The 22,892-nt window shown below is 36.0% G+C and overlaps 1 protein-coding gene across 1 annotated transcript in view; it reads right to left on the bottom strand.

Moving 5' to 3' along the window:
• The window catches only part of LOC140748014 (uncharacterized), a 204,348-nt gene that overhangs the window by 64,005 nt on the left and 117,451 nt on the right, over positions 1 to 22,892 (bottom strand). The window lies entirely within an intron of this gene.

Raw genomic sequence — 22,892 nt, forward strand, 5'->3', positions numbered from 1 at the left:
GTGCATGAAATCAGAAGCCGATTTACAAAGCCCTAAGCTATCACTTAGGCATAACAAATGCTCCTTAAATTGTGTCGACACCGAACTCATTTCTACATTTCCTGCTCTTCTTGTCTATACGGTATTACCTCAGAAATACGTACGGGCTACGGAAATGATTTATTACGGAAGGGTAAAGCATGGAAATGGCCGTAGACCAAGTGGTTATGTAGCCGTCGATATCCGGTGTCTACTTGTATTGTATCACACATAATGTCGATATATGGCAAGTTTCTGACAAGTGTAGTATTTTTAATCTATATTTGGTTAATGGATTAAATAATATGAAGGTGGTAGAACCCTTTGTGGTTCGACTCCGGCGGCACCAGCGCCACACCTATTTCTGCCTAATAACAGCAGTGTTAAGCGCTGCTGTGTTCCGTTTTGAAGCGTGTGGTAAGGGAGACATACTTTTCCGAGGCGTTCCAGCTTAGTCCTCAGGGGAAGCAGCGCATCTGTGGCCGATTTCAGGTAGGTATATCTAACCCTATCTGGGGTTGATTACAGATGTCCATGGGCGGCAGTAGCCACTTACCATCAGGTGGACTGCATGCTCGTCTACTACACCTATATAATAAAAAAAAATCTCATACTAATTTTATTGGTTGAAAACGTTTAAGGAAAACATAAGGTTTCCTATATTCTACGATACCACGCATGTCTACAAATCAAAACATTCAGCATCGACTACGACTGTTGAATTATTTATATTCAGAGAAAACTTGCGCGACACAATCGTGTATACAAAAAATACTAATTCATGGCGGAAAAAACATAAGTACACCTAATATTATCGATTATCAGTTCTAATTAATGTTTTACGTAATTTTATTCTTGTAACAAAATCTTGTTCCTGATACGAAGACAATCATGGGAAAAGTCGTTCGCATTATGTAGCCGAGGCGCGCATATGATTGCGTAGCGTCACCGTGATATTTTCATTTTACTTTGTTGCGTAATTTCTCTGCATAATTTGTGTTTTCCCCGCCGCGATTGTGGCATGTATGCAAATGTGATTAGCGATTGTAGCCTTTAATGCTCGTCGCTGTAATTGATGTTTAACCCGCTCTCGTAATTATGTCATTTGCCTGATCACGTATTGTTTACGTCAGCTTAAATAGTATCTACATTTGCATCTGTGCCTATTACTATTTAACATTTGATGGTTAGTTTAAAAAGCGGTTGCTAGCACGTGTGTCGTTGATATATGAGACGGCTTTGCTTAATCCTCAAGGGTAGCTATGATTTGATTCATCATCAATATATGACTGTTCCACTGCTGGGTATGGGTTCTCTTAGAATGAGAAGGATAAGGCTATGGCTTTATCCTTCGAGTCCAACTCGCTGGCCAAGTGAGAATTGGTAGACTTCACATATTTTTGAGAAATATTCAATAAATATATTCATAAATATAAATAAATATATTCATATATACATTAATAAATATATTCATATATATATATAATAATATATTCATTTAAAATCGGAGTGTTTGGGATTTGAACCACGGACCCAAAGAACAACTACCCTACCCTACCCTATTACGACTAGAAGCTGTAATTAACCTCAAGTTAGTTTCCCGCTGTAGGTATATTTATTGGAAATGATCAATCAAAATCAACCAATCAATTTTTTTATATGTTACAGTGCACCCTTTGCAGCATTTCCATTTAATACCTCTGTAAACCAAAAACACTTTTAAGCTAATGAATTGCCGAATTCATTAAGTTCAGAGATTTTCAGTTCTGTGTTATCGATCCCGAAAGCGGCTAGACAACGTCGCGCCAATGAAAAACTACGAGGATTGTACTTACTTTTTATTCTCATAAGTTTTGCATCAGCTGGTTTCATTCACAATTCACGATATAAGTATTTAAGTGAACTACATATAAGAGACACTTGTGCAAGAATACACAGATGTTTAAACATTGCTTTACTGAAATTTTATTCTTTACTTGCATATAAAATGAACATTTATATTTGTTTTGTCTGTGGAAACGTCACTACACGAAAATAGCCCTTTGTTTCCAAAATAAAATCGCGATCTTAATATCATATTTTTTTAGATTGAAACACTTTTAAATTTCATTATAACGTTAAATATTTTAGGTTAATATTTAACTAGTAAGTAGAAGACAGTGCATGAACTATAATATAATAAGTATGTGTCAGGTTTGTCTATCTGTCAGTTGAAGCGATTGCATACAACGTACATAAATCCTTAAGACATTTAGTGCAGGTTGCTTTATTTCCACATTTTTCACTACTAATTAGTGTTACACTATCAGCATTTTGTAAAATCAATCAACGGTTGGTCAGTCAAGCAACTGAGCAAGTATTGTAACTAATGTAGTGAAATTCGTCCTTTCTTGCTAGAAATAGGACATAATTAAGGTATAATGTAATTTACATTATACCTTAATTATGTCCTATTTCTTTAAAAAAAACTTTTCTTTAAAAAACCTTTTTTTTAAAAAACTCGACTTAATTTATTCGTGTTTAGGTATTTAACTCACTAAGCATTAAATTAGTACTGTGGCAACTTCCATTAATCGTCAAGAGATGGCGCTGCACGTTTCTGAATCACGCTATCGAAGTTTTCTAACCATCTTGTACATACAAGATCCGAACTGAGATTTTCGGAGCACGGCTGCTCCCCGGGCATAATCAGTCAGCCCTGCGAGAGATCTCCCTTTGCTAAAGTACCTAGCATGCTATAAGATACTAGGTACTTCGTACTAAGTAGTTCATACTAGGTAGGTACTTGTTTTAGAATACAATATTACAAAGTTTACTCTTCTTATAATTCTGCCTATTTCACACTCTTATTATGTGCATAATCTCCACGTTTCCAATGTGGATTGTACTGTCAGTGTAACCTTGTTGTATTTAGATTCCAACTTAATCCTCAGGGGTAGTAAAACATTTGTCATCAACTTAGGAGGGATTCGTGTTTAGTTGGTTACAGATCATTGTTACATTACGCTTGTTTGCTATTTAGTAATTTTGTCACAAGACAATATATGCCATATTTTTACTATTATACTTTCTAATCTTATTATTGGTGACCTGCGTAGAACAGTAATTATTTTACCAAACAAAACGTTTTAGGTTAAACTTCTAGACATTTGCAAATTATAAATTTTTCGATCGTAAAGCACTCTCTGATGCTTCGCATCATGAGTCGTGCAATTTAGATATATTTTCTGAGTCTTGATGTTTGTACATTTTGCCACTGGCATTTTCACCCATGGCAACAAATTCAAGAGTGGGGTTATGAGTTCATTTAATAATTAAGCATATTACGCATATATTTCTCCAAACAATCGCAGTGAATTATTCAATGACGGGAGCCCCTTCTTCCTGCAGCAGCACGAGGGTGCTCGCGAGGCGTCGCGACGCCGGATGCTGTGGCATTAGTGACGTGATTTATATGTCTGGGCTATCTACTTGTATGGATTATGTTACCAAACGATGGCTAGGGAGACTAGCCTTTGGGTTATGGAGCGGATTAAAATAATGGAATTGTCGGCTATGATTTTTGTTGACTTATTTTATGTACTAATAATGCAAGGCAAAAGAAAAACTTCTCTTTTCTAGCAGTTAATAATAATTAAATAACTTTAATTGTTAATGTGAAGGAGTTAAGGATTAGGTATGCTCCTTGTGGTTTGAAAAATTAATTCTTAACAAATTATTTGCTATAGATTATTATTAATTTAAGCTAAGGTCTTTAATGAATATATTTAAAAGTACGCGTAGGATACAGATGATTATGACCGCAATATGCCAACAATTGCTCATTCTAATTAAATTTTAGCTTTTATTTAGATTTATACTTATTGTCCTGTATAACCGAAAGCGGTGGACAGCGTAATAATAAGCCCCGCTCAACCGTACTCACAACTTTTCCATTGCCGCGCCATAGACTATAAACAAAACATGTTTTCACAAAATGTTATAAATATGCAGATCGGGCATATACGAGTATCGCACGGTGTTTTATCAAAAGAGATTATTCTGACGGGACAATTTGAATTTGAATAGGTAATACGAAAGTATGTATCGCTGTGTGCGGGTCTGTACACAATTCAATAATCCTGTTTAGCAGTTAAATTGAGAATAGCTATTTAAATATTAATAGGACTTGAAACCGAACGTAAAAGGTATTGAAAGGTTGACTGGTTTGGCACATTTTTATAATGCGAAGGGTTCGAAATGGAGACGTTTTTAAAATCAATAAAATCACGGTCGTTTACCTAGTCCCCCTAACAAATTGTTCCAACCCTATCTATCAGTGGTGCGGTGCTCCAGTTGTCCCCATGCCACTCGCCGCTCTTTAAAAAGCGGTGTATAAAATTTGATCGTGCACCCTCGTGACATGGGGTACCTATCTGCAGTTAATTATCTGAGGGGAAGAAGGGGAAGACGTCGCGAATGCCAATTTCTCCCCCAGTTGATACTAGTCGGGCCCAAGATTCGTGAGGCGATATCCAAACGGCAGGCCCTTGTAATTAGTTTTAATTAAAGCCGATGGAGGAATAGAGGATAAAACAATGTGAATCATTGTAGCGTGATTAAATGCTCAACTGGGAATTGGTTTGTTTTATAAAAAGGTTTTCGTAAATGAAATTACGTAAGTGACGATTTTCATTCCATTATCATACTAATATTGCAGAGTTAACCTTGTTAATAGACTACACATTTAGGTACATAAGTAAATTAAACTTGATTCAATTTAAATGAACTCGTGATAGTTTACGATCTTTATGTATAAATCAACAAAATGTTTCTATACATTTACATGAAATAAAATAACAATAAAACACTTTATCGTACCAAAAACTGGTATAAAATATAAATAAATAGGTAAATTCTTATTCAAAGACGTCGCCGAGAGCCATATCTTTCAAATTTAAAATAATTAATTCTATGATACACAACTAATTTTAATCATTATTTTTTTTTATGGAATAACTTTAATATGAACGTAGGTGCAATCAAAACCCTAGTTTACTGCCAATCTTGACAAATATAATAAGCGTTATTCTAGAAATAGGCGTCAACGTTTTATCGTGTACGAACTTCGATAACTAATAATGTACGAAGCACTAAACATTTAATGCGCCGTTAATAATTAAGCCGGGAGACGGTGTAGGGTTCTAAAATAATACGACAGCAAGCAAGCCGAGAAGAATAGGCTCTTAACCCTTTGCATGCGAGCTAAGTGGCATTTTAGCGCCCAATGGATAAATTAGATACATCATGAGTGCTTACGATCAGCTACGTTAAGAGCCTAGGACGTTTGATGTTGACAAACGAGCGTCTCCGGTACGAATTTGTTGAGAATATTTACATCGTTGAAAGGTTTAAGAGATTATTGGGATGAAATTCGGCCGTCGCTAAGGTTCACTAGAATTGCGTTCCGGTACGTGTGATTTATCAATGTTATGTGCGTATTAGAAACTTATATGCCTTCGAGTTTCCTATTATTGTGTGTAAACTAACCGTCGCCCTTGGCCACTTCGGTGAACTTTGACTTTAATAACACTAAATGATTTTCATTCTTAGAGGAGACCCCTGCCCACCCGTGGGAAAGCAATCATATACATTGCAAATATACGCTTTCTATATTTGGAATTTGGATATCATTTATTTCAGAGTATTTAAGGGCACACACCTCGACCCAGAACAGTATTCATGAGTTAAATATCAATCTGGCCGGCGATCGATGCCGGAACCCACTGCTTGTTCGACAGTTATTGTGACCGCTCAGCCACATGGGTCATCATAGACAGGGCTAACTAAATAATTTGAATTCTTCTTAATAAGTCAGTATAGGGCTTTGGTATTTTTTCGCAACTAGTGGAAAGCTGGGGTATCCATATCGTCTTTTTGTATACATGAGTATGTAATCGTTGTGTGAGTGAAAAGTGCATATTTATTTAGGTGGATAATCTCTACTTTGCACAAAAGAAAGGACAGGCCGGGTCTGTTTGTAAGTTCGAGCTAATCTTAAAAACCACTTATCAGGCTCTCATGAGGGATGTGGGGTGTTTGTGGTCGGAACATCCAGGGGTGGCAATTCCAGACGGTGGCTAAGGAATGATTTATACGTATAAGTGTGTTTCACTGTATTATGTTTCATTTGCTAAAATAATGTGTAGTAAGAGATACTTTTACTGTGACCTTAGTGACCTAAGTTGTTTAAATATACCTATTGATAATAATACCTACGTATTAGTTAAGTAGTCGAAAGCTCAATCTAGGTATGCTTAATAACTCATGCTAATCTGTTTGCTATACTTGTGGTGGAAAACGTAATTCAATCGACGAGAGTTGGGAGCATACTACTTTAATTGTCATCCTAAAAGTCCATAAACTATATAGTTTTCGGCTACGACTAGTTCTAATTCTAACCAATTAGGAATACCTCACAAGCTTAATAGTTACGAAGATGTGAGTAGAAAAGACTTGACAGCAAATAAATTTGATTAGGGAAGTCCGAATCAATTTGCGAAAGCGACGACTTTGTGTCAAAGCGCCGCAGCCAAGCGACGTGAGGCGTCCCTTCATAATTAGCGTCCGAACCATGACCTCTGCACACATCAGTACACTCATTCACTCATTAAGTAAAACCGTATGTATAGGCATGTTGTAGGTCCCACATTTAAAAAAAGCTTTCTGCACTCCCAGCCCCACTAGGTGCCATGGATACACACATAGACAAATACACCCAGACCCAGAAACAGAAATCTAAATTCATCATTTAGATATCTATCTGGTTGGGGATCGAACCCAGGACCTTCTGCGCGTCAGACCGGTATGGTGACCGCTCCGGCACGCGGGTCATCATTTATTTCTACCTTCCTTATATACTATAGGAGTAGTAGACGAACATGCAGTCTACTTGATGGTAAGTGGCTACTGCCTACCATGGACATCTGTAATCAACCCCAGATAGGAGCAGTTTAAACTAAGTTGAAACGATTCGGGAATGTATGTCTCCTTTACCATACCCTTCAAACCAGAAGATAACAGCGCTTAACACTGCTGTCTAGACACAGAAATAGGTGTGGCAGTGGTGCCGCCGGAGTCGAACCACAAAGGGTTCTACCACCTTCAAAATTCATACACATTGTATACATTGATATTATTTTGTCTGTCAAGGTCCCTGTCTGACGTGTTACATAAACTCATCTCAACTGGGGGCCCAGCAGAGGGAAAGAAACGGTCAATGCTAATATTGCTGATAATATTGTAACATAACATATGTCATGAGAGAGTACCATGGACACACATAGACAAATGTTGATGAAGTTGTCTACAAAACGTATCTAAATTATGATTTATATATCCTATACCCTAAGTGGGAATTGAACCCGGAACTGTTTACATTATACACCGGTTTAGTAACCCTCATACTTATGGTTATTCAGACAATATAAACTATAAGTCCGAATTTATCCGATTATCCGACTGTATTCTTAAGGAGTAGCATTAGATATAATCTATTCAAATCTTTGATTGATGGTAATTTTATTACTTACGCAATATTTCAATTGAATTAAAGTGGGTATACAAAAAGTATACAGTGCAGGTTTATTATTCAGCTTGTTTATCCATACCCGTATATTGCTGAGCTAATAAAGACAAAAAGTAGTAATACCAAAGCAAAACCTGTTTAATTAAGCAATACTAGTAGTAGCTACCTTACTTAGTTGTAACTATAAGAATTGTCGAGAGGTTAATTCGAAAATACTATTGGAGCTCGGATAACCCTTACTAATCCTTACTAATATTATAAATCCGAAAGTAACTCTGTCTCTTTTTAACGCCTAAACCACTGAACTGATTTTAATAAAGTTTTTTACAAAAATAGTATGAGAACCCGAGAAAGGACATAGGATTGTTTTTATCCCGGAAATCCCACGGGAACTAGGGATGGCGATCTAAAATCGATTAATCGTAGAATCGATCTTTTGGATTAAAAAGTCGATTATTTTAATCGATATTAGTAAGGATTGAATCGTAAACTATGCGTTTGATCAAGTAATAAACTTTAGCAAAGTTGTTTCCCATGAGCCCACGAAGGTTTCAGAGTTGATACGCCCAATTTTCGCCAGATGGCGCCACTGTCATTCCAATGAAGGTACGAATTTTCAGTTTTATAAATGTTAGTATGTCGTATTATTTTCTTTTAATCGCGGGCGAAGCCGCGGGCAAATACCGGTATTAATATATGTTTACAATTGTAAACACTCTGTAAAAATTGTGAATATCTGTAGATATTGTATTGTATTGTATGTAGGCATATTTAAACGATTTCCTGTTGCAATCTTGAACAGTGCCCCAAATCATATTTATCGATAATTACTTATTATAAGTACAGTAGATCTACTTAGCGATACTGACTTATCATTAAAACGATGTAACAATTGTGAACATCTGTATTGTTTTATAAGCATCTTTACAAGATTTTCTTTCCGTATCTTGAATAGTGGCCCACATCCTTGAATACGGTTTCCTGAATGCATTTTGGTCAGAAGCAACAATGTTTACATTCCGTAGCCCAGGTACAGCGTAAGAACAATGCTTTACAAATCCCACAATATCTAGCCTGGGAGCTGTAATAAATGAGGAGAGGTTTCGTTTGCGAGCCAGCTCGTTAGTGGGAGAGCTGAAATTATGCCACGACAGTGGTACTTTACATGCGTGAGTTACATATAAAACAACGCAACATTTAAAATTAAGAGAATTGTAGAAATGTAGAGTTTACACGAGCTAACTTATACTTTTCGTTTTTATTTTAGTAAAACTGTGATACCTTTAATGTTCCACCGGTAAGTAGTATTTCCTTGTCAACTTGGGGACGCTAAACCAATCAAATAAGCTGTTTAAGTACGGATTGTCAATGCGATAAGTCGATTGTTACAACATGTTGAAATAACCGGAAGGAACTGCTTCTGAAGAAAACTTTTATGAAAACTTAGTCGTTACCAAGTACTGACCGTGCTTCATCATGAACACATTAACCGCCCACCGCTGGGCACGGGTCTCCTCTCATAACCGTGCTTAACATTGTTTAATTTGTACATTTTTATACGCTTACCGGATACAAATTTGGTTTAAATATTCTTCCTTAATCTGCTACCGTACTGGCTCATTATGTGGCTTGCAATGCACCAACGCTTCGGAGCTATGAGCTCTTCCACACTTAAAATACTTGCTCATACTCGTACGTAAGTGGTTACCATAATGTATTTCTGGTACATTAACTTGCATGAAACGTTACGTGAAACGGTTGAAGGTTGGGAGAAATCAGATAACAACGAAATTTGTAACAGGTAATTGATAGAGAAATGATTAATGATGAGCAAAGGTTAAGGTTAGGAAGGGAAATTTAAATCGGGTGTAATTACTAAATCTTATCGCCAATATCTGTTAATGGCGTGAAAACGTTACAATATACCTTGTTTCAGTATGTCACGTGGTCATAGTCGTCCGAATTCTCTCACCAATTTCTAATAGAACAGGGTCCTAAGATGGTTGCATCATATGTAAATCAGTTGGCATCCACGCTCATTCACCGAAACGCAAAATTAGCGGTATAATAGGAATTCTTATTGAAGCAGTTGTATTTTATGTTCTCATAACAGCAAGTGGAAACGGAAGTGACGAAATGATAACATAGAACACACGGAAGACATCTCATAATTCTTCATAACATTACCAAACTTATGTCAAGTTTGCTAATATGCACTTGGCCAGTTTTGTAGATCATGATCTTCTTCTTTATGAAAACCATATACATCGTATACCCGTTTCATTTTAAAAACCATGCTCAGCGAAGAGTAAATGATAATACTTCTGTGGGACCTTACTGTGTACATACGAAAGGCGAAATTGTTACGGGATTTAGAATTTCATACCGAATACTTAAAGTTTTACACCTAAAATATTAATACAACGCTGGGTTGCACAACACAACACAACTGATACATAATTAAAACGTATACGAAGACTGAGACGCCACATCAGAATTCTCTCTGGCGTACTTTCCCTGATGTCTGCGGTTTGGTCTACGTCTCGAGGGCGAGGGTGGCGAGGGAGAACCTTCACTTTCGAATGGGAGAAACACCCCGCGCGACCTTCCATCCTCATACATGTGGAATCGATTGTACTTCTTTCAAATCTTTTCAATTTGAGCAACGTTTATGTAATCGTAGACTTGGAGTTATTTATCTATTTTATTTGTACTTATATAAAAGCGAAAAGATACTCACTTACTAATAATCGTAGAGTTTAATTCCTGAAGCTAGAACCATGTTTGGACGTAAGGTTCATTTTATGAAATAGACAACAGCTAAGAAAATCTTAACTATTTAAATCTTAACTTTTTTAATACACTTTATTCTAGTAATAATAAATCTATCAAATGCATTGATATTGAAAGTAATACGACAATAATAAGCAAGCTTTTTAATCAAGAACAGAATAAGAAACAGCTTTGAACAAACAACCATGTGGTTAATGTGGTTAAACTGGAATGGTTCTCTTAATTGGTTTCCGTAAAAGAAAATCCAATTTATTTGCAGGATAATTCCATGGAAAACTGCGATTTCATTCTTTGTGACAGTGGGTTTGTAAAGGCGGTATTAGATATAACAACAGCCGGTCATCATGCTATTCCATTATGGAAATTGACAGGTGCGGGGAAAAGGGTATTGCCGAGGCGATAGGCGAATTGCGGGCAGGACAAGATTTATAACGTGATAATAAGAAAAGAGCAACTTAAAAAGCCTCTGAAGATTTTTTATAAAAGGAATAGATAGTATCCGTTTTTTTCACTTTTATAACATTCTTCGTAGATTTGTCTTGGAGAAATGTAATAAGAGTATTTGTCTTGTATTTTGTTTTTTACTGGAGAAGTGTAATACCGATCATGTTTTATGAAGTTAGTAATTATGTAAATAATAAAAAAATAAATAATACGCCAGTCTTCGTAAGCTTACGTCATATTATAATGATATTATAGCGAATAATATTTGATTCCAGTAAGACCCTTATACACTTATTCTGATTAAGGAAGAACCACTGCTTAGGTATGCCATAATTCATAACACACCCAAACATTCTTAGGGCGAGGTTTCGACCGCGTACACACTTGCTTTGTTCGCTCTGAAAATTCACAAAGACGAGCGCTAATACAATTTAGTTACGTCGTTCAATAAAATGCAAATGTTAACGAACAAATATTGAGTTTATCGAAGTCTTTAGTGAGAAAATTAGGCGCAACAAGGACGCCGAGTGACAACATTGGAGGTCCTAAACAAATTGACCAAACCCTCGCAGGCACGGAATAGATTTTTGTTGCCCTTTTCTTTGATAAGCAAACAGTAGTGCCTAGTTCATTTAGATTTTCGTATGCATTACAATCGAATGTTAGCAGCGCTTACTTAATTTTTTTGTAAATACAAGGAACAAACATAATCTTTCTACACATGTTACTCGTCTCCACAAAATAAGTAATTCTTTTATGGATCAATGTATACGTTTTTATAATAAACTTCCCTTCGAAATCAGAATTTTGTCCATTAATAAATTTAAAGCCATAATCAAAGTCTAACTTAGCCGTAAAGCTTTTTATAAAATTTCTGATTATATTGATGATAAAACAATATTAATTAATTAAGAAAATGTCAAAGTGTAGCGTATCTTGCTGAACAAACTTCTTTTTTAGATACTGGAGCTAATTATTAATTATATGTAAAAATGATGGCATTAAATAAAAGAGAATAATTATTATTAAAAAAAAAGACAAACCCACTGAGTTTCTTACCGGATCATCAGTAGAGGTCGCGTTCCGATCTGGTAGTAGTTTAAGAAAAATATTGTACCTGATAATTTGTAAGTGCTGTCGATGACCTACACAAAATAAATATATTTCATTTCATTTCATATAACCTAATAAATTACACTCATTTCAATAACCGATCAACAACCATATTTTACTTCTTAACGATGTCATTTACATATTATTTAGAGCAGCTAATATTTCATTTTCATTCATGAATGTTTAAAAACGAGTTTAGTCTCAAAAGGCAATAATTGAGTGATAAAATATTATTTATAGGATCGACAACATAACGGTAAAACGTACGATTTATTCAGACGCTAAAATGTTAGTAGATTCATATCCACATTGACTGTGTTCATTCCCTTTATATTTTTCGTGCAAAGGGCTGTAATCAGACGAGACATTCGCAGTGTTTGGGCGCTTTTTCATTGGGACGACAACGGCACGACAGGACACCGATGCTTCAGTACTGTGAGTTTTGTCAGTCCCAGCCATAGAGACAAATTCAAAAGACAATGCGTGTACCATCGACTATAATGGAATCCAGTAAGCCAATTTTTTCACCCACTCACGAGAGAGATTAATCTGAGTTATATAGTCGAAAATCGAATTTTATACATAAATGGATCGGACAAATTAATCGAATAGTTTAATCGACACTCAACAACAAATCGATACAGTGAACAGTTTTTTGATGCTAACTGTACAATTTGTTTCTCAGTTAGATACGCGAAATATCGTTTGGTACGCAAAGCACATACATTTGCGTTGTCTATTCAGATATTGTTTGTGACGCCGTTGCCGTGCCGTGCCGTTGTCGTCCCAATAAAGAAGCGCCCAGTCCCAGTGTTTGGCTCACCGTATGACATATGACATGGCGGGCCCTGGAGATGACAACGCCGCATCATTTTTAATTCGTTTCTTTGTCAACGTATACCTGCGTATTGTAGGGCACCGAGTTTCAGTACTTTTATGAAAAAAGGTACGCTATGCACGATGTAAAAGATACGTGTATCTTTTTTTAACCTTTTTACCCTTTATTACCTTTCATTTTCATTTCAAACTTCTTAGTGTGGGTTGAGAATACTGTTTTGTGTAGCATTCATATTTGTAATTAGGTTGAGAATACCGGTTTATGTTGCATTATTTTTTGTAAACCAAACATTAAATTTGTTAAATGAAAGTTATAATTTAAGTGTCTACTTTTCATATATAATCTATCGTATCTATTTTTTACAGAACTGTTACACAATTCTATGAAGCTTAATCTATTTAATATATACTATTAACTACTTATTTGACGTAGAATATATCACGCATGAATTGAAAGAAAGGATTACCTACACAGTTACAAAACGTGAGTAGGCAATCAAACGAATTGATGGACAGATATTGGCCAGTGATTTAGCTGTGGGCGGTAAATTGGTAACATAACTCGGTGTGTACGTAATATTGCTATTAGCAAACACCGAATGCTTCGGTAAATGATAACGAAATTGCCATCAGACATCGGAAATTACCCGTATGCAATCTGCAAAATTGGAAACGCGCCGAACGGTTTTCACGGTAACTTTAGAGGCTCTCCATTTAAGTTACATAATTAAGTTTTCCTAAATACATTTGAGAGGTTCCGTAAGTTTTGCAGCTTACGTACGTTCACGGTTTCATTTTTAGTAATACCTAGATATTTTCAAAAATAAAAATCTAAAAAAAATGGTTTCTGACTACAGTTTTTGTATGAAAATGTCGTTAAAATAATTTGAGGCTTCTTCCAGATATGCTTTTACCGACAAACAATATTTTTTCAAAACAAACATAGAACATGTAGCTATATATTTAACAATGAAAAACAATTTTATTTATTAAATATGAATAAGAAGTAGCTATTTAAAATATATATATTTAGATAAAGAATATCTAAAACACAGAACATTCTTACAACGCAAAAATGCAATATCAAGTTGTTCGCCTCGAATTTTTTGACCAGTCCCTTTGGACATCATCTAAGCATAATTGCAAGACAGCCCGACAATATGGAATCCTAAACAAATCGTCGGAATGGACCCGTTGCGAGCATTATTTACTTTTATCGCAAATTTGCCAACAATTGTATTGGGGCTCCTTTATATTGCCCACAGACCTGATATTGCTGGAGGAATCTATGGCGCCCTGACGTAAGCGGCTGAATGAAAATTCTTTTGCGGCATTTATTTTCACAATAGGCTCTTTTTCATGACTGAAATGCTAAAAGTTCTGCAAATTTATTGTTCGATCGCGAGATAAAGTAGTTCATAGCAATTCAACAAAGATAAAGTTGTTGTGCAATTTTAAAAGATTTAAGTTATCCTACCTCTTTCGTTTATTTCTAGGTAATTTTATATTTAATACGTACCTGTGAGTAGATTACCATTCGTTTTTTTCAACTTCTTTATTATTACTATTTTTGATTATAAGCGCTCAAATAATTTTTACACGCTCTGTAAATTTGAAGAATCTATATCTGTTATGTTAAGAGATACAGCCCTGACAGACGGACTGACAGCGGACCCTCAATACCTAATAGGTTCCGTCCCGCCGAACGGAGCGAACAAAACAAAGCGCATACCTATTTTCAGAGCAGCACAATGTAAAGTAATATACCTACTTTGCATTTTTGTAGGTATACCTACTTTAAACAGGTAGTCAGGAACATGATGTTAATTTAATTTCTATTACGAAATAATCCTACGTTTAGAGAGAACACCTTTATAACCGAAAGGTAAAAGGCACGGGAAACTTGCTTAGGTCGCTGAACACCAATAGGCGTTTCCAGCGATAGCCTATTTAAAAAGCCATTTATATCAATGAAAGCTGCTAAGTAAGGTATGTGCTCTACTTAGCCTATATTTTCATTTACGACGCTTTAAGTGTTCGTCTGGCTTATTATAAAAAACGTAAAGGGTCTTTCCACACTGTAATGTAGGTGCAGTCTAGATTTATACATTTAATTGAAGTCCCAACTCTTATAATTGAACATAATACCTCATTCAAAGTAAACTCTAAAGGTGTAAATTGTACAAAATATTCTACATCTACTCTACATTTTACTAATCATATTAAATAGCATTAAACTTATTTACTTTATGCTTTGTTTTTTCTTTTGAATGTCAGACAAAATAATGTGGTAGGAAGCATCTTAAGACATTGCTATTGAGCGTTTATGAACACCTAAGCTTTTAATTATTTTATTTTAACTTTTGCATATTTGCATAACTTTTGCATATTCCGTATTTTAAGATATATAAATTTGTATTAGACATGAGTCATGCTAATTTCGTTCTAAGATTTTACCGAAACTGCAGTGCGGATCGACCATAAACTTGTGTTATTTACTAATGCGTATTATAAAAAATATTAAGATGTACTATGAGGGAAAGGCATATACAGTTCTTTGTACGATTTGACTAAAACTGGAGTGCGGATCGACCCTAACAGTCAGCTAAACGGCATAGGGGATGTCACTTGAAAGCAAAAAGAAATATACGTACGACCCCACTTCCTGCATCACGCTTATCTATTGAGATAAACAGTCTAGTCGCTCAGACGGTGGGGTACATACCCAAGCAGGTTGCGAGACAAAAAGGGGTTCTTTTAAAGGCTTGTTTCATCTTAAGTAATATCTCGCTTTCATAATGAGTAGTTAGGATCAAAGGTACATTTAATCTGATTAAAAGCATGTTTCTTATTTATATAAAGTTTATAAAGGAATATCGGTTTGTAAAATAATGTGTGGACTTGAATGTGACATGGTTGGTGGTATTTTTAACTAATTCAAAATAGTTTATTTTTTAGGTTACCTAGGTTATAAATATATTTTCTTGTCCTAAGTACGTAGGCAGAAACTTTTAGAATTCAATTTTCTTTTTGTTTTAACGCACTAAAAAGTAATTTAGGTAAATAATGACGTTCAAAATTATGTCGTTAATCGTGAATACAGAATATAAATTTAATAAATTCTATAACCATTTTGCTCTACATAACGGCCGATTAGTTAATTCCTATTTATTACAATTTACTACGAATTTTATTTTGTTGCTAGTGATAACGAAATCAGGCAAACTAGAGTTATTTCCTGCAATATCTACTCCGAGGAACTGCGCTTAAGTACGACTGCGGTCTAACCAACGCGTAACTTACGTAGTCGGACTGCAATAGTACTGCACATAATTATGAACTGCACACAACAACGAACTTTACTGCAATGACTATTACACGATGTAGTGGCAAAACGTTCCACCTTCGAATTTTGGCGGATATCACGCAAATAGTCTCCCAACAGAACAGATACTGCATAAACTTGTTACCAGTAAATTAACGTAGATTAAACAGGAAATAGTGTGCGATGGACTTTATAGTTAGTGTGGGTAGGTATTTACTTATGCATGTTTGGTCATAACATAACCATAAGTAAAACGTGTTACTTATTAGAAGTAGGATTACATCCTTACTAATAATATAAATGCAAATGTGAGTTTGTTTGTTTTTTCCTACACTTCCACGCCTTAACTATATAATCGATTGTTATGAAATTTTATACACACGTCAGTGGTTCAGAAAAGGACATAGGGTACATTTTATCCCGAAAAAAATACCGTTCCCTAGGGATAGATAAAAAGCTCTGAAGACAAACAAAGCCGCAGAAAAGAGCTAGTAATCTATGATATATTGAAGAAAATATTTATGAAAGTATTGCATGGTGTAGAAATGATAATAATAATACCCATAATGATTATAAATTCCAAGTCATTCAGTGGGACTGGCGTACCCACCTGTAATAAAGTATCCAGCTCAGTCGTACGCCTTATTTTTAATTACTTACTCAATCACTATTGCTTCAAATTAGACGAATGAACACGTATTAGATAGAAATCAAGGGCGTTAAGCGGATAAAGGTATACTTTCGTACGATGCAATAAAACTATTCCTTTCAAGTGCCAATGGAACAAACAGAGCAAGTGCTATTTCTGTCTGTATAATTATTACATGGGTCCGAAAGGTTATTACACGATTTACCGAGGGGTCCTGGAGGGTTGGCTTCTCATGTGAAGAACGGTGACTTTGATCGGCTGCGGTAATGGGACTGGCGGACCACATTCGTGGAAAATTTCACGGGACACTGACCCACTTCTAAACGACCAGTAAAAGTAATCCTTAATGGGGTCTTTCTTTAAGAATCATAGCACTAATAATACCCCTAATAGGCCTCGGGCGCCAAAACCCACACTTTGACCGAGTGAATGTCGTGTAATTTGTTCTTGAAGTTGCGTTGGTATGTCAATCTGGATATAAAAATGAAAGTTAGTGTGTCGGTCTCTTTGTCCTTTAAGTTTTACTACACCATTCATAAGAACGCCATGAAACTTTTGGAGCTTTTGAGTATATTCCCTTGAAGCATTTTGCATTATATATCTACCCAATCTATCCTACGATAGATGATTCGTATGTTAACTCTATCGGAATTAAATATTTATTTGTTCTCTCTTCTTTCTTTCTTTCAAAATAAAAAAAATATATAAAGGCTTCAACAAAATGATGGCATTTTAACTCTATAAATAGAGCTGATGTTGAGATTCTTTGAAGCAGAACAATGTCTGCCAAAGTCCACTACTTCATAATAATATTTCGGTAAACAAAGAAGTAGTCTTAATATTATGTAAGCTTATTATTCGGTCAAAACGTAATTAGCAACAACTCCGAATTTGGAGCTGGCATCTCGGGGCTGGCTAACTTTTCATGGCCAACACTTCAAATGTAAATTACTATGGCAATTATAAAATTAACATTTTGTATAATTAACAAATTATTTTCGAAAATATGTTGTGTTATGGGCCTTCTACTACTATCTCATAGATACAATATAGTTTTATCTACACTATAAATAAGCTTAGAAACAGTTTAGTATCTTTTTTACGTGACTGGGGAAGGTAATGTTTTTCGAGTGTGTGTATTTCTCTTTTGCACGCCCTGTACCCCAAACGTCTTGGCGGATTTGATCTTATGAGGTGTCGTTGGATTCATTTATATTGTGGAAGTGCCATAGCCTATATTTTTAAGCAGTCAGGTTTTTGTTTTTTTAGTTTTTTTATAACAAGTTTCTAGTATTTTCGTTAGTAAACAAAGTTGTAAACAGAACAAACAAATTTGTAAAATAATTATTGTGGTCCAATTGCAACCATAGGACAAACTTGTAAAAAATGCATGAAGATATTTATTAAACCAAACTCTACGTGCAAACCTAAACGATTCCTTGTATTCTATAATGAACGAATTTATTACACATAGGTGATTGCATTTTGCATTGTTCGGAATACAAAGGAGGTTCATTACGCATGATATATGTCAGTACTAACGTACCGGATTGACCCACAAACGTGTGGCGAGCGGAGACCTTGCGCGCCGAATAGCCCAATCAAAGTTATGATCATGGTATGATCTGTTTGTCTACATAATAGAAATATTTACGACGAATGAGCTTTATCGTAAAAAATTGTCTTACCTTCGCAGTATGTAACGTAGGATGTTTACACAAGTGTCTGTCATTTCAAAATAACTCTGTTTAATATTTACTTTCAGATGGTTTTTTTATAACAAAGGAGGGGCACGTGTCTGCAGTCATCTGATGATAAGTGGCTTCTGCCACCCATGGAGATCTTTAATCAATCCCAGATTAGATAAGTCCTAGCTGTAATCGAACGCAGAGTCGTTGCAACCCGTGGACCAAGTAAGAACGCCTGGATAAGTAAGTATGTATTCCTTACCACACCCTTTAAACCGGAACATAGCCGCGCCTAACATTGTTATTATTAAGCAGAATTAGGTTAGGTTGTGATGCCTCAGTGCCTCTAGTGGTCGAAAACGAATTCGAAACATAAATAGTTCAACAAGCGAACCAATAAAATCATATCTGAATTTATTCTTCGCCTGTCTGCAAATAATACCAGATTTTTTGGAAATCAATTAAAAACAGAGGATAACGAGCATAAGCCGGAAAAGCCTACATGTACAAATCCGTACGCGGAAGCTAGTGCTGAATATACCGTATAGGGGGATTACGGATGGAGCATAAAATTCAGCTTAGAGTGTCGTGTCTCCGGCCCCGTGCGACGCGAATATATTATTACATCACACGTGTTATACATATGTGTGCCTGTAGTGATATTTTCCATAAGGTATGAGGCCTCGTGCGTGACGGATAACCGCGGTACATGAAATCAAATATCACGTTCCCCAGATTACACACACAAGCGTAGATATAAAGCCTTGCAAGACGCCGCAAGAACAACAGCTCCCGCACCATCTTCATTACATATTAAAATATTTCACAACTCCCTAGACGATACAAACTATGATCATTCACGTTTCCGTGACGCTTGCCCCGGAGCGGCGTCTAACTTGCAGTTTTCGTCGCAATCTTGCGGTTCGCGATAATAAATTAAAGAACCGTTATGGAAGTTGGGCGCTAACAAATAAAGCTCATTTAAGTGGGAAGCGAAGTTACAGCTGACAATTTAAACTTAGTCACTAGTGGAGAGTGCGGAGGTGAGAAAATGTAGAGGTCGGGGGAGGGGACGAGCACTCCCGACTACATTGATAAAGTTGCAGCCAGCCAGAAATAAGTGACTTAACCGAGCACGGCCCAACTTCGGAATAGCCTTTAATATTGCATGGTCATGAGCATGCATTGTTGAGTTCGACTCCGATGCAAAAGTTGGACGGAATTCCGGGAGAGACGTTTTCGCACGTACTATTTACACGTACATTTACGACGGCCAATATAGAATAACAACGTGCAAGCTTATAGCATATTTATTTATTGGCATTAAAGAAGTGCACGAGTACGGTTTCACAGTTCAATATATCATAGTAAAGTAATATCAGGATTTTCACACATGTGAATCGCATTGTATATTACTGATCTAACCGTATTCTTCTGTCGCATAACAGCAATACAACGCTGTTGTACTTCAAGGCATGGCGTATGACAGGAGCCATTACAACTTGGTTTCTCTGTAATTAACTTCCGATAGAACTCTTGTTAGGAAAGGAGATGAATGTAGATTTTGGTGTAAGGTGCACTTGAACAATAAAGATCATTAACTGCATCACTCACCTGCATGCTCTTTTCCTATGTCTATAATACAAAAAATTGTAAACTTACGCACGTGGCTTTAATTGTAAAGACTACCTATATACTAAGTTTAATGAAAGTAAACCTTCTTATTTCTAAAGGTTTATACACAGCGCGTGTGCAAGCAACATAGCTGACCGGTGAACCTACGCTATAACGCTTCCCAAAGAATATGTCAGACGAAATCCACTCGGGAGCAGTCTGCGAAGTTTGGCGTGTAGCAACAAGACGGATGGCGTGCGGTAGTCAGGATGTACATACAAACAACTTACGCCGCGATTGATATTGTTCATTTAAGTTGCGCTGCACCAACGTAAACAAGTCTTCCGAGGTACATATTTGTACTTGGCTTTACTTGTTACCGTGTTTATTCGAATCAAACTTAAGTCGACAGTTAATATTTAGTACACTGTTTCAGAGAGTTCCGGGTAAGAATCTACATTAAAATTCTTGCTTAAATACAAATACTTGCGTAAATATCTTTAAATACATGTTAAGAGTACATAAACAAAATTTTACGGCAGCGTTTAAAGTTTTTGTAAGGGATACACTTTGAAAGGGATACAGAAAAGGACATCGTACCTTTTAACCTAAAAAGAGTACCCTTGCCGAGGGATAGATAAATACCTCTGAGTGCAAGCATAGCCGCGGGTAAAAGCTATTTCCTTATTAAAATTAAAATTAAAAAATATTTCGTACCAAATATGTTTAACCGAAACATACACTAAAAACGTGCATGTTAATATCATTAAAAATGGCGTGAGAATTTTACCAACACGATTAAATTAATAGTGTGGCAGTATTCAACAATGTGGAATGATATATTTAACAGGCAGTTTATAGCGTTGGATAAGTAATAGAATTTTCAGAACGGCAGCGAGAAAGAATCCCAGCTGGCAATGGAGAGTGGCATTAAAAATATTAAAATAAGTAATTGCTATATCAGTCTTGCACCTGCCGCTCAACGAAACCCTAGATAAAGGGGAGGGAAGGGGATAAAATAGGGCATGAAAATATTACTTCGTAACGCGAGCGAAGCCACGGGCAAAAGCTCGTTTACTGGATAATTCTAATGTATGAGTGAGTAACTATGAGTGTCAAACACATTATTTATCTTATAATGGCAGTATCAAACAGGAGACTCTCTAGGTTTACTCCTGTAACCTATTCCGCCTATAATAATATGAAAATACGCCTTCTACAAGCTTTTACCCGCGGTTTCGCTAGCGGTCGCAAGTTTTTATCTATCCCTCGGGAACGGTACTTTTTATTGGGATAAAAGGTACTCTATGTCTTTTCTGAATCCATGACAATGTGTGAACAAAATTTCATGACCATTGATTATGTAGTTAAGGAATGTTATGTAGCAAACAAACTGATTCGCAGTAATCAGTGCAATTAGGATGAAATGACGTTGCTTTCTCAGAGGACTAAGTTGGAACGCCTCAATGCCATATTACATTAAATACAATAACAATACACTCGTACTATTGCAGTCGAATGACAAACAGTTCTACCTTCCTATTGAAAGCTGAATAACACCATCAAGGAATCGTTATATATATTTTTTACCACTACATATGTTTTTCGAGTGCATGCTTCGTTTTTAAGCACGCCATGCATACCAAAAAAGTTGATAGATTTTAATACCTATAGTCGTTGAATTCGTCTAAATTTTTCTCAAAAAATAATTCATATTTCTAACCAGGCTTTTTGGTTTTATCATAATTCACTTTTATTATTAAGTTAAAACGCCCAGAGAAATCAAAATTAGAAGATCTTGTTATTTCTAGAATCAGTCCCGACAATTAGATTTTCCAGTCTGGCAGTCCCATGGGCCGCCCGCCGCCTTCGTTAAGTACCTATTTCATGCTAGGTAATCGGCCGAGATCTCTACTTCATATTTTATCCCACATACATATAACATCCTAGCCTATCCTATCCTAAGCCTAGTGGTTAAGAAACGCGGCCTCTCGATCGAGGGGTCCGAGGTTCAAATCCCAGGCACGCACCTCTGATTTTCAAATTTATGTGCGTATTAGAAATTAATTATCACTTGCTTAAACGGTGAAGGAAAACATCGTGAGGAAACCTGCATACCTGAGAGATTTATAAAAAATCTTAAAGGTATGTGAAGTCTACCAATACGCACTTGGCCAGCGCGGTGGACTATGGCCTAATCCTTCTCATTCTGAGAGGAGACCCGTGCCCAGCAGTGGGACGTTAATGGGTTGATGATGATGATGATGACATATAACATCTATATTCACGACCTACTTATATAACGTGTCTATTGACATAGCATGTTAACAGTTTTTCACATAGTTTTTTATGTAAGAAGGTGGTAGAGCCAATTGTGGTTCGATTTCGTAGAACCAGTGTCATACCAATTTCTGCCCAATAGCAGTGTTATGCGCTGCTAAGTTTCTAAGTATGTTAAGGGAGATATACTTATCCGAGACGTTATGACTTGGTCCTCAGGAATACGATATTATTTGGGACTGAAATTTTATCTGAGCTTGATATCTGATGGACATTTGTATCCATGTGTAGTAGCAATTTATTATCGATGGATTGCAAACTTGTTTGCGACTTATAAATTTAAAAAAATCTGTTTAAAACAATATACAGTGTGTATGTTCGTAGATTCATTCAAACGCATTATAGATATGTCTGACCATTCGTACGTTTTTATCGAAGTTCAAACAATCTGATTAATTGAAAACGAGTGTAGCTGAGAGCAAATATTAAATCACGCGCTTCATTTACGGAGATGTAAAACAAAAAGGCAAAACGGTATTGAAATGTCAATGTGCCCTCCAGCAC

This window comes from Epargyreus clarus, unplaced genomic scaffold (assembly GCF_041222505.1).
Source record: "Epargyreus clarus isolate Ecla_fem2 unplaced genomic scaffold, WU_Ecla_fem_2.2 ptg000015l, whole genome shotgun sequence".
NCBI lineage: Eukaryota > Metazoa > Arthropoda > Insecta > Lepidoptera > Hesperiidae > Epargyreus > Epargyreus clarus.